Source organism: Mytilus trossulus, chromosome 12 (assembly GCF_036588685.1).
Source record: "Mytilus trossulus isolate FHL-02 chromosome 12, PNRI_Mtr1.1.1.hap1, whole genome shotgun sequence".
Taxonomy (NCBI): Eukaryota; Metazoa; Mollusca; class Bivalvia; order Mytilida; family Mytilidae; genus Mytilus; species Mytilus trossulus.
In genome coordinates, this window is record NC_086384.1 from 58,292,869 (window position 1) to 58,306,941 (window position 14,073).

Below are 14,073 nucleotides of genomic sequence, written 5' to 3' on the forward strand. Positions count from 1 at the left end.
CAAAGAGCGGAGATTATGAATAACTATTGAAAAAAATACTTCTTTCTCAATTGGATCAGTGCTCATTTATTTGTGCTACTTTAAGTACGTAAAACTGTATCATAAACTTTGAACGTGAGATATGTTCACCTTTTAAAGAGCCAGAGCCATTTTCCAGTGAATTCTTTTCATGCGATAAGATAGGTAAATCAGGTTTTAAATAGCCAAACAGATTCTTATTATAGTACATAAAAATACGTCACATCATCTATTTTCATACCTTGAACATGTATTGCTACAAAAACAAGGCCATGACTATTGATTTTTTTAATATTGATTTTATTTTATTATTAACATCCTGTATGCAAGGTGCCATACCATGTAACTTGTCAAGGAGCCAAATAATATCGAACTAATTTAAATCGTGATTTTCTCATTCTGAATATGTATATCTGTATTTGTCCTGGTCTTTTAAGTTTTTATCGTTTATAAGATAAGACAAGAAAATACATGTACATGTATATATTTTAACCGGAAAAAATCTTACATAAGTTTGTCATAGCTCACCTTGTGTTACTATTTCATGTGTTATTGCCTTTTCTGTAATTTTAACAAATCGGCCCTTCGTTGTGATACAAATGCAACAGCTTCTTGATGTTTTACCTACAATCACGATTTGTAGTGTAATTGATTTGTTCTGTTATGTTGTTTTATTTTTCTGATGAATTAGGTACCCGTGTATAGACGGTGGTAAAAATGTCAGTACTAGTATCTTTACAGTTTGTGATTTTTCAACACAATTGTTGTTGACTGCACTTGTTACATATAATACCATGTTCAAAAAAGGATTCGACGAATTGCTTTTTGTTGTTATGAAACTTGTATACAATGGCCTAATTTTAAGTTATACCGTGACACCAGTCGTACTAACCAAAACCGTGACACCAGTTGTACTAACCAATACCGTGACACCAGTCGTACTAACCAATACCGTGACACCAGTCGTACTAACCAATACCGTGACACCAGTCGTACTAACCAAAGCCATGACACCAGTCGTACTAACCAATACCGGGACACCAGTCGTACTAACCAATACCGGGACACCAGTCGTACTAACCAATACCGGGACACCAGTCGTACTAACCAATACCGTGACACCAGTCGTACTAACCAATACCGGGACACCAGTCGTACTAACCAATATGGGGACACTTGTCGTACTAACCAATACCGTGACACCAGTCGTACTAATCAATACCGTGACACCAGTCGTACTAACCAATACCGTGACACAAGTCGTACTAACCAATACCGTGACACCAGTCGTACTTATCAATACCGTGACACCAGTCGTACTAACCAATACCGTGACACCAGTCGTACTAACCAATACCGTAACACCAGTCGTACTAACCAATACCGTGACACCAGTCGTACTAATGAATACCGTGACACCAGTCGTACTAACCAATACCGTGACACCAGTCGTACTAACCAATACCGTGACACCAGTCGTACTAACCAATACCGTGACACCAGTCGTACTAACCAACACCGTGACACCAGTCGTACTAACCAATACCATGACACCAGTCGTACTAACCAATACCGTGACACCAGTCGAACTAACCAATACCGTGACACCAGTCGTACTTACCAATATTGTGACACCAGTCGTACTAACCAATACAAATAGTGAATAATAGTCAAGAAATTAAGTTGATGTTGACAACAACATTCCAAAGTGTCATAGTCACTAGTGAGAAGTAACCAAAAAAAAAAGTTGGCAAAGCTCTTCAAACCATTTCAAAACAAGTTATCGACAAACAGATTACATAAAGTTGTATATAAATTCAACGAATATTGGTATCTAGCAAATTCTAAATTCCGCAGTGTATACTATTTATTGACCTTATAGGTGTAATACCACCAAATCATGGTACGTCACATCCGGTTGCATACAAAAGTAGGCCTAAAAAAATATTCCCTTGAATTTGACAGTTGTAGAAAATTAACCCTGCATTTCAACGCACTTAAATTTGTATGTTTAATGTCTGAAAGCATCCTTCTTTTTTTATTTGATGGTCTTATAAAATATTTTGGAACGTTGAGGTTACATAGCTACCAAAGCAGGTAACCAGTAAATAATAGTGTAAAAATTGGGTTGTTTACTTCCGGTGATGATTATTTTCTTATATGCAATGAAATGTTGTGTGAAATTTTCACTGTATCACTGGAAAGGATTAAACTTTACACATGCAAAGTATTTCTTTGGTTGAAATAAAGGTAAATACTGTACAATTTTTTTAAAAGTACCAATTTAACAAAGACTAATAGGGAAAAATCAATGGTGGTATTACACCTATTTAGGGAAACTACATGTGCACTCGTGACCTTATTGTACTTTCATTTTTAAAAGTTATTAATAAACCAGTTCATACATTGTAAACATGGACTATTCGGAATGGATTGAGACACAGAAAGCACGTTTGAGGTAAAATTGCCTTGAAATGGGGGTTTACGGGTGTTTTCTAAGTCAAATGGGTGGACAGACAAAGCTGTATTTAGTTTACTGTGTTGAATTTTAAATTACCCTGGCTAATAGTTTTGTTTAGTACAACATGTGATTTTTTTTATTTCAGTGTTCACATGTTCTGAAGAGCATTCTGTTGAAAAATCTTATATGTGAATTGGTCTGCGGATGACACTTCAGCATTAAAGTAAGTATCAACCATCATCATGTTTTTTGGGTTTTTTTTGGCCGCAAAAGTTTACAACACATAAGGGCTTCTAGAAACTTCCGTGTAGACAGTTAACATTTATAGAGACAGTTCTTTCAGCTAAAACACTTTAATTATTGATTTAACATTACATTTATATTATTTTTGTGGGGAAATAATCACATTTGTTTTATTTTTTAGACAAAAGATATCAAGTTTTAATGAAAAAGGAAGGAAGAAGGAAGGAAGAAGGAAAAATGGACCAAAACAGACCTAAACAGACCTTCAAATGAACTATTAAAGGTGTAATAAAATTGTTTATTATCTAAAAGTTGTCTTTTGTATTCTATTTAATTGTTTGAATGTATAGATCATGAATTTCTGATCAGATATTAGTCAACACTGCATTTTATAATGATACACTGAAATTAGGATTTGTCGAAGAAATTAGACTGAAATTGCCGTAGGATATGGCCTTACATTATAGTGATTTTCTCTGAAACTGAAGCCCTGACTGAGACAAAACTTGACAGTTATGCTTGAAATAACTTGCAATTGGAGGGAAATAAATTACATTAAGTTTATTTGACATTTAGGTGTTCTTTAGGTGTAATACCACCAAATCATGGTACGTCACATCCGGTTGCATACAAAAGTAGGCCTAAAAAAATATTCCCTTGAATTTGACAGTTGTAGAAAATTAACCCTGCATTTCAATACACTTAAATTTTTCTGAGTCGTAAATATGTATGTTGGATGTCTGAAAGCATCCTTCTTTTTTTATTTGATGGTCTTATAAAATATTTTGGAACGTTGAGGTTACATAGCTACCAAAGCAGGTAACCAGTAAATAATAGTGTAAAAATTGGGTTGTTTACTTCCGGTGATGATTATTCTCTTATATGCAATGAAATGTTGTGTGAAATTTTAACTGTATCACTAAAAAGGATTAAACTTTACACATGCAAAGTATTTCTTTGGTTGAAATAAAGGTAAATACTGTACAATTTTTTTAAAAGTACCAATTTAACAAAGACTAATAGGGAAAAATCAATGGTGGTATTACACCTATATGACGTTTACGTTTTGTCATAATGGCTAACCCGGACACTATATACCATAACATAATATTTGTACAGCAAAATAATCGAAAATAAGACTAAATGTTTACAATTAACCACTTGGCGTATTTACGTGGTAAAGTGTTTAACCTGTATGTCAATAAATCTCAATAAAACTATCAACACAGATGCACAACACATTCTTAAATGTTCTTCACATTTAGGCTTTATCTGATAAGATATCTCAATGGTATGTCTTTTATGACACTCAAACAAACAATTTTACTATTTTGTCATTATGTATATTCTCTTAAAAGAAGTGTATGCGTACGGCGTTTATTAAAGATCGTCTTTCTCATACAAGTTTCCTGCGTATGATGCCCTTGTCGTAATAGGTTTACTAGGAAATCTTATTATTTAAAAGCAAGGCATAAATACATGCGTATGAACATTAAAAAATATAAATAAGGATAAGCAAACTACGTCTAAGTAGAAATCAAAAAAATACGCCTGAATAAAAAGTTAATTAACATTAGAATTTTTAAAAATTTAATCAAACATTCAAACATTAAAAAAACAACTAAATGCCATTTCTAAATTTATCAAGAATGATAACTCATGAATGACAAATATTGAAAATATCCCTATTTTGAGAAAGTATGTATGCAATAAGAATGGCTTTACGAAAACGGCAGGAAACATCCGTCGTACTACGAAACATTGGTAACAAATTAAAGAATATACCGATCAAATTTGATGGATTGATTCTTCCTTCACACAGTGTATTGTAAATGATTAGCCAACATTAAAAACTAATATTTTTACTCACCCTTTAGCGGTATCATCAATACTAACACTTACTGATCACGTGATGCAGTTTTATTATCATATCATTGAACAAATATAGTATTTGTGTAACACGATATACATTTGATCTATTCGTCTACAACCTACATTAGTTAGATATTTGAAATACTATTATGTCATAAAGCTACATGTAACTGTTCAAAGATTAAAATCATTTGGTGGCATAATCTGTTTTATTCTAGAAAAAAAAAAGTTCATAGTAGAATGGTAATTTGGAAATCTCAAATATAGCAATGCGAGCAAACCAACATCTAGGTCATTTTGGTGTTTGATAGAAAACTGTATCTCGTGGTTGTGTGTTTAGGTGCTGGTATATTGTATATATAACATCTCCATTCATTTTCAGAAATAAATACCTACTCTTTTTTATAAACCTATTTGTAAAATTATTATACAAACTCCTTCTTATACTCGTAATACCATCGAGCATTTCCCGACAACTATTTGACCAATTTGTTCTACCCCAAAAAGCACGGGCTTTTATTATCTGTGAGTCGTTTTGTCCTTGATTTGTGAATATGTGCCTTTTCATCATCTGGACTTGAACATTATGCTCAACTTAAAACATCAAAAACACTGCCCTCCGGAGTTCTTAAGATCTCGTTGGTAAAGTAAGTTTAATGTGTTTCTGTCGTTTTAAAAATATTGGTTCATAAAAATATCTCTTCGTAATTTTTGGGTTAGAAGCATTGTCGGGATATTTTTTCACCACATCACCTATATTTTATTTATTGTAGGACCACTTTTTTAAATGAATGATTTATTTCATACTGGAATTACAGAAGAATATGCAACGATATCTGAATGAATTTTATTTTTACCTAATCGAGTGAAAACTTCAGTGTTGACATCCTATATTACTAAGCATATGTCAAACGTTATCCTAATTCCGATTGCGCTTATACGATAACAGCGAAAGCATTACATGTTCCACTTGTTTCGGAACATATATCGCATGTTTTATCTACAGTCCAAAACAATTCTGTGAATGTTTACATTTAGAACATTGGGAATGTTGTCAGTCAAATGACCAAGTTCGTCTTATATTCTATTTGTCTTTAATTCCGACCAACAAGCCATTTTCTATTCTGCTTTCAACTTTTGGCAGTACGATGCTTGTTTTCGCTTAATCGTATTCGTTGTCTTTTCAGATCAACTGGTATAAAAAAAAGTATGCGTAGCTTGGCGTCCGTCTTCGTCGTCGGCGACATTTACAATAAACTCCTTTCAAATTTTACCTACATTTATCAATATTGGAGTATTGCGTTCGATATCATCGCTCGCCAACCAAATAGGCCGACATGGCTTTAATAAGTGCATATGGGTAAAATGAAAGTTTGTCTATTTCATTAAAACAAAATAGAGAAATAGAGACATTCGGAAAGAGCAAAACTGTCCAGATTGTTGACCTTAGATGAATTTGGCTATATGTTTTAGATGAATGGAGGGCCTATATTAAAATCCGTATGATTTGTATCTATAGTAAGTCACACATATAGTATGTATCATGTTTTTTTCCAAAATATGAAGAAAAAATCACCAAACTTGTTTTCACAATACAGTTTCGGAATTTTTTTTTCATACCAACGTATGTAACATATTTAATTATATGTGTAGTTAGTTTTTGTACTGTATCTTTGACGGCTATGCTATCTGTTTGAAATATGTTATTAAGACACTGTCTCATTGACGAATATGCAACATTTTTCTTTATCATTTGCGTCGTTAGGATATAATCTAGTTGACGTATCTGACACAGTTTAATTTATTTTCTTGTGTCGTTAGTGTTCTATCTCATCATAAAAGAGAGACAAAAGATACAAAAGGGACAGTCAAACTCGTAAAATAAACTGACAACGGCATGGCTAAAAATGAAACAAACAGACGAACAATTGTACACATGACACATCATAGAAAACTAAAGGATAGACAACACGGTCACGACCAAAAACTTTAGTTGATCACAGCTGCTACGGAAGGGTAAGCAGATTCTGCTCCACATCTGACACCCATCGTGTTGCTTATGTGATGAAAAATCTGGTAAATAGTATAATTCCGAAGGTCACACACAGGTTTGAGTACGGTATGATTGACCTACTTTCTACTTTGTTTAGCGTCGTTAAGGTACTGTCACAATGACGAATATGATTTTTGTTTAATTTGTGTTTAACATGTATGAGTACTGTGTCCGTGGTATGTACGATACATTCTACTTAAATTTATGTTTCAATAACCTTTTGCATGTCTATTTTATCATGTGTGTTGTGTGAGTGACATTGAGGTATACGCACACCTTTTTACTGGAAGTGAGAGCTCTGTCGTCAATACCCAATTGTTGAAATATTTTCGTCGTTAATTTACTTTGTTGTTGGTGATAATGTAACAGCTTTTTCTTACTGGTATATTTGGTTTATATACTATCTCATTTATGTATATCACACATTTTCATAAATTAATTGTGCCATTGATGAACTGTGTTTGCTTATATACAACTGTCTCTTATTTATTTTTGTCGTAGAGGTACCCTCTCTCTCTATATATAGCGTATATATGCCATAGTTGCCTCTCAGCTCATTCACCATTTCAGTTGTGATGTTCCCGTCTTGTTGATGTGAAGAAATGTTTATGTCACTTTTTTACACTGTTGTTAATATACAGATACATTCTGAGTGTCGAACATGACAATTTATTTTAATTTGGAGTTGTTGGAGTATCGTGTCATATGTTATACGGGTTCAGGCGACATTTTGTGTTTAAATTTGTTGCGCTGGATACTATTCGTTTGCGTCTATTCAAAATATATTTTTCTATGATTGCATTTATTGATTCAGTTTGTATCAGCTGTTAGTCCTATTTGTCTTTATTTCATAATCTTTCTAATGTCTCGTTTGTTAAATTGTTTTCGTTTGATACTGGCATATTGGCAAATGGTCGTTAAACAACAGCAAATCATTTATTGACGTAAATTTCACATTGTTTTATTTTTTGTCTGTCAAAAATTACAACTGAAATGGTGAATGAGCAGAGAGGCAACTATGGCATATATACGCTATATGGAGAGAGAGATATAACAGCAAAACCGAATACATGAATTTGGCATACACAAGTACCGTGACACGTCGCAATGTGAATGTACACTCAAAAATGAGAGAAAACAAACGACGCAACGTTAAAATGTAACACACACAGAAACGAACAATAATATAACAATGACCATCTTCCTGACTTGGTACAGGACATTTTTAAAGGAAAAAATAGTGGGTTGAACCTGGTTTTGTGGCATGCCAAACCTCGTCTTGTAATTGCAATGTTAAATATAACATTGAATTGACAACATTATATTACACGACTGCAATAAAAATAGATAGGATAATATATTAGACAAAGGAACACATGATTAATAGATAACAACATGCATCAGGTTTAAAATTCAATACGCAAAAAACGCGCCTCGTCCACACAAGACTCACATGTGACGCCTAGATATAAAAGATCGAAAATTAAAAAAAGTACAAAGTTGTACAGCACTGAAGATCAAAAGCTGAAAAAGGTTGTGTCAAATACTGCTATGTTTTTGTATGCTTGGGATAAGAACATCCTTATTATTCAGAACAGTTAATGCAATTGCAGACAGTAAAAAAAAATTATCAAATGAATATCAAAGAGATATACAGAATGAGACTGAAGTATTAACTAATTACAGAAAGCTAAACCCGAATACATAGTGACATGTATGAAGCAGATAGGAAAAGATGTGGATTATACGTCAAGGAGATTACACCCTTCTGACGCAGACAATAAAAAGGTATGGAATATAAGTCAAGGAGACTATACACTTACGACGCATATTAAAATAAAATATGGAATATATGTCAATGAGACAATAGCCTTATGACATATATGATGCAGATAAAAACAGATGTGAATATCTGTCAATGAGACTATACCTCAAAGACGAAGACAATATATCATACATATCTGCATCATACGTGTCATAGGGTTATTGTTTCATTGACATATATTCCATATTCTATTATCATATGCGTCGTAAGGATATAGTCTCAGTGGCGTATATTCGCGTATTTATATGGTCTGCGTACTAAAGATAAGTCTAATTGACGTATAATTCCACATATTTTATTAACTGCGTCGTACGGGTATAGTTGCATTGACATATATTCCAAATCAAACATCTTTCTAATCATCTGCGGACTAAGGATTTAGTCTTATTGACGTTAATTCCATATTTGTTTTCATTGTCTGCGTCGTAAGGTTATAGTCTCATTGACGTATATTCCACATCTGTTCATTATCTGCATCGTAAGGGTAAAGTCTAATTGACGTATATTCCACATCTGTTTTTATAATCTGCGTACTGAGGATAACGTCTTATCGATGTATATTCCATATTTTTTTTATTATCTACGTCATAAAAGTTTTATCTCGTTGTGTATACACAAACCCCACCAAAGACTAGAGGTGATCTCTGGTCCTCCTAAAGGGTTAACAAATCCTGCTCCTAATCTGACAACCATCGTGTTCCTTATGCGGTTTATAATTCGGTATGAAAGGAAAAGGATTGTAGTTGCGACTTAATGAACATATCCGATATCAATTTTGAAACGGTTATTCCGTTATGGTCAACCAACTCGTGACGGCGTCCGTAAAATTTGCGAAAAGATAATTTCAACTATCCCATTTGGAACTCTTGATTTAGTAGCTTCCTTGTCAGCAACAATCCTCTATCAATAACATTATGATAGGAATTGCAAGCACGGGGATATCGTATCAATTGGAATATGTATACACCGTATGCAGGTGCTCCTGGAATGTTGCTACTTATAAATCGAAAATTCAGAATAGGAAAGCTGAAATCATCTCTTAATTATCTGCGTTGTAATAATATAGTCTCATTGACGTATATTTAACACATTTTTTTATAATCTGCTTTGTAACTGTATAGTCTCATTAACGTTTATTTCACATCTTTTTACTATTGTAAATTTTGGACGTATATTTAACTTCTTTTTATTACCTGAGTCTTAAGCGTATAGTCTCATTCACGTATATGCCACATTTTTTTGTATTATCAGCGACGTAAGGGTATAGTCTCAATGACGTACATTCAACCTCTTTTTATTATCTGCATCCGCAGCGACATTAAGGTGGTTTTCCCGCAAAACCGAATAAAAAAATAGTGCAGGAGTTATTTCCCCTATCTAGATCAGAATGTGTAATGGCGGGCGACTTTTGACGTTGCAGACACAGTAACAAATGTAGCAACAGGTAAGGTACGCGTATCGCATGAATGATGAACTATATGTCATATGGTGTCTTTTTTCATATTATAATGTATTTTCACATCAAGAAATGGATATAATTTGAGTGAAAGCTGTATTTATCAAAAAAAAATATCAAGCGGAGTTTAAGCTCCGCCCACCTGTTTACCTTATTTGGAAATTCAATGTAGTTGCGAAGCTTGCAGTTTGCAAGTTGGTTAATTGAAAATAACTGAAGTAGCCGTGCACTTGTCAGTTGAGATTATAACGACCTGGTCGAAGAAACTAATGAGAACAAATGGAAAATTTATTCAATATGATCCAATGTCAGGACAAAACACGACTTAGGTGTAATTTATCGCTTTCACAGCTGTTTCAGGTATTACAATCTAGAGATATATATCTGTTTATATGCCCTTTATGGGCCCTGTAATTTGGGAAATAAAAATATTCTATTCTATACTAAAATGCAGAGGGCATGGCTTGTGCACTAAGAGATCAGATTAAGGTTCCACTAAAGTCAAAATATAGGACACCTCATAAACATCTAAACTTTGCCTGTATTTTTCACACAGGCACTTGTTTCTGTCAATATGGGGTTTACTATCCATACCAGTACAAAAAAAAATGGTATGGATAGTCCCATATTGACAGAAACAAGTGCCTGTGATTTTTCAACCTATAATGAATAAAGTCATAAACTATGAGAACATATTTACGGTATCTTTCGTATTGAAATGATGAGAATTGAAATGGGAAATGTGTTAAAGAGACAGCAACCCAGCTATAGAACAGACAATAGCAGAAGGTCACGAACTTGTTTGTTTTCAGACGTTTTATCTTCTATGTTTCGTGTTCAGAAGGATGACTTGATGTGTGCTTCATGTTTCCCCTTATTTATTTTCCATGTTTCCTGTCATACTCTTTAATTTCTCGTGCTTTTGACATACATCATGTACATGACATATTATTTTTATATATATAATAATAATTATTGGTATTAAAATTGAATAGTCACTGCATTCACTTTCCCTCTAAAATTAGAGTACATGAATGATATCTAATATCTGAACTGTGTCCCTGTTCAGTGTTCAGCTATATATATCCCCAGTAAACAGAATCGAGCCATAATGGTATTTGTAAAATTTTCATTGCGAGACCTCATGTCCAAGAGGCAGGAAAAAAAACACTTGTAATAAAGCTGTGTATTCTGTTATAACAGACAATTGTGTACAAGCATGAACAGAAGCAAATCATATCCATTTATTTTGACGGTATATTAAAGTCAGTCTGTCTGTCTGTTCCAGAATTGAATATTTTTCGTCGCATCTTTCTCAGGAAAATAACAAGGACTTCTAAAATTTGGTTTGAGGGTTTATATGAGTCAGCAATACCAAGTGATGCTTTTTCATATTCACCACTCAACACATTCCTGTGTACCTTAAAATTCTTAAAGTGTATGGGGGTATCAAAAGTGATCAGTAGCTTACAGATTCACTTGTTTGCTTTATATTATTTTATATTTGTGTGGGGGAGGGGGCTGGCTATTGTGAGCAGTGTTCTCAGCACTTCTAGTTAATCATAAAAATTACATTAAGACGAGCAAAAATTAGCAACATGCATATCCTGGGTTCATTTAATTTGCCTTAATATAAACATTAAAATGTTTAATCCTGCTGCAAATATTTGCACCTGTTCTAAGTCAGGAATCTGATGTACAGTAGTTGTCGTTTGTTTATGTAATTTATAAGTGTCTCTCGTTTCTTGTTTTTTATATAGATTAGACCCTTTGTTTTCCTGTTTGAATGGTTTTACACTTGTAATTTTGGGGCCCTATATAGCTTGTTTATTGATGTGAGCCAAGGCTCCGTGTTGAAGGCCATACATTGACCTACATGTATAATGGTTTACTTTTATAAATTGTTATTTGGATGGACATGATATATAGTTGTCTCATTGGCACTCACACCACATCTTCCTACATTGCATTTCTATTGTATGGCAAAAGTGATTTCTTTATTTTAAAAAATATATGATTCATTATCATGATTATACATGTTACAATGTATACACAGGTTCATACTATTTTTGACATACATGACATATAGCTCTGTAATTTTTTTCACTACTTGTACATCTTTGGATTTTAAATGTTTGGCTTTGAGCGTTCCTGATGAAGGTAAATCCAGACTCGGCCACAAAAGTGCTATGGACGCATGAAATTATTGAACGTGTTGTTTTCAATTTTTCATGCTCCTTTATTTTTAAAAAAAAGTATATAATTACATAATTACATTCTCTTTTTTTTTAAGGTCACCTGACAATAACAGGATTGAGGTTACAGTATGCCATTCAAGCTGTGTTGAAATATAAAGTAATGGTTTGAATTTGGAGAGCTGCATTACATATATTATAGACAGGTAAATTGTTTTATCCTGCAATTATCTAACTATTGTACATGTACAATGGGACGACTCTCCTGAAGGGTCCCAAGTTAAACAGAAATTAAAAACTATATGTCATCATTTAGGCCTTATGGCCTTCAACAATGAGAAAAACACATTCTGCCACATTGTCTTCTCTAAAAGGGCGCCAAATCATAATATTAATAAACCTGTTGAAGGAGAAAATTGATGGCCTCATTTCTGTGAGAAAAAAGTGAATGACCAAATCAATTCTTTCCTTTAAAATTCTGGACCCAAATTTTTTTACAGTGTAATTTCATCCCCCGACTTGCAATTTGAGGCATTAAACATGGAGAAATAAATTTGGAAGGGGTATAAAAATTAATGGCAAGAAACCCACTGTCAACACTATGGACTATATTTGTAAAAAACGAAAATCAAGGGACGACAATGGGTGTCTCAGACCATGTAGCTAAATTTTCTTGTGGATTACTGATATTGATCATGTTGATATTGAAGTATTCCTGTCATTGTTCACATTTGGAGAAGGAGATACGATACAAAATGAAGTTCAACATAATATTTAAATATTTATTACATAGTGCGCCTTATTAAAATGTGTTTGGAAAATTTATTTTTTGTTCAAATGTTGAATGAAGACATTACTACTGGTAAAAAAGGACGAGAATTATTTTTTTTAGCATTTTAACAGTACTTTTTTGAAGAAGTATGTTTGCATTAACTTTTGATTACTTTTCTCATGTTGAAAATTTCATTTGATATATACATTGTACTTGTATTATATTTGCATTTTCATATTTCAGGGATGAAGACCTGCAGTCAGACACCAGTTAAAAGTTACTTATAACTCATCATGGCCATTATGGAAGATCTGATTAAAATTTGTTTAGAAAGCCAACAAATATGTCCATGAAAAATAGAAAAATGACAGCAATTCTACATAATGCACCGTACTTAGTAGAAGCATTGACTGTTTCAAAACCAAATGAATTGGAATTTAGTGTATTGATGCTGAAAGAGAGAGGAATATTATTTATTGGACAATTTAACTTCTTTTTCATCATTATTGAAGTTGATGTATACCATCTTAAAGAGTTTTTACTTCAGTTAAAAGGAATACCAATATATACATAATAAAGGCAGTTTGGAGATTTGTGAATATTCTTAAAATAGGAGTTTCAAAAAGGATTTCAGTTCAAATATTGTATTTCATGGATGTCAGAAATGTAATTTTATGTCTCTTTCATGAAATGTTTTTAAAAATCTGCAATATCTAACCAAGACGAGTGAGAGATCTACAGATAGACATGATATTTAGTTGAACTGTAAACATGGTAAAGGGGAATTTTGAAATATTGATTTATTAGACTTCTATGAGTGTTTTGTTATTTTTATGGCAAGTACAGGAAACCGATGTAAAAAGTAATTCAATATAGATATTAATCCTACCAGAAAACCTACAGATATCATATGTACATTTCAGACATATACAAATTACATCATGTACATTGTACATGTACAAATGTAAGCATGCAATTCACTGATGCACCACCTACATGTATGTAGTTACATGTACATGTAATTATAATAGTAAGAATACGACATACACGACAGATGATTGCCAATGAAACAACTCTCAATCAGAGAACAACTAGTCATATACATGTATTAGCCACCAGAGAACAAGAAAATCATATTTTGTCATGGTTTATATTTCAATCTCATTTAATTTCATAAC

General features: G+C 33.0%; 2 long non-coding RNA genes across 2 annotated transcripts; both read left to right on the top strand.

Moving 5' to 3' along the window:
* Positions 1–2,045: 2,045 nt before the first annotated feature.
* LOC134693782 (uncharacterized) lies at positions 2,046–2,946 on the top strand. Its single transcript, XR_010102475.1, has 3 exons — positions 2,046–2,268; positions 2,625–2,702; positions 2,904–2,946. It is a non-coding gene; the product is annotated as an uncharacterized LOC134693782 (long non-coding RNA).
* Positions 2,947–9,853: 6,907 nt separating this feature from the next.
* On the top strand, positions 9,854–13,707 carry LOC134693783 (uncharacterized). Its single transcript, XR_010102476.1, has 3 exons — positions 9,854–9,921; positions 12,222–12,329; positions 13,139–13,707. It is a non-coding gene; the product is annotated as an uncharacterized LOC134693783 (long non-coding RNA).
* The last annotated feature ends 366 nt before the right edge of the window (positions 13,708–14,073 follow it).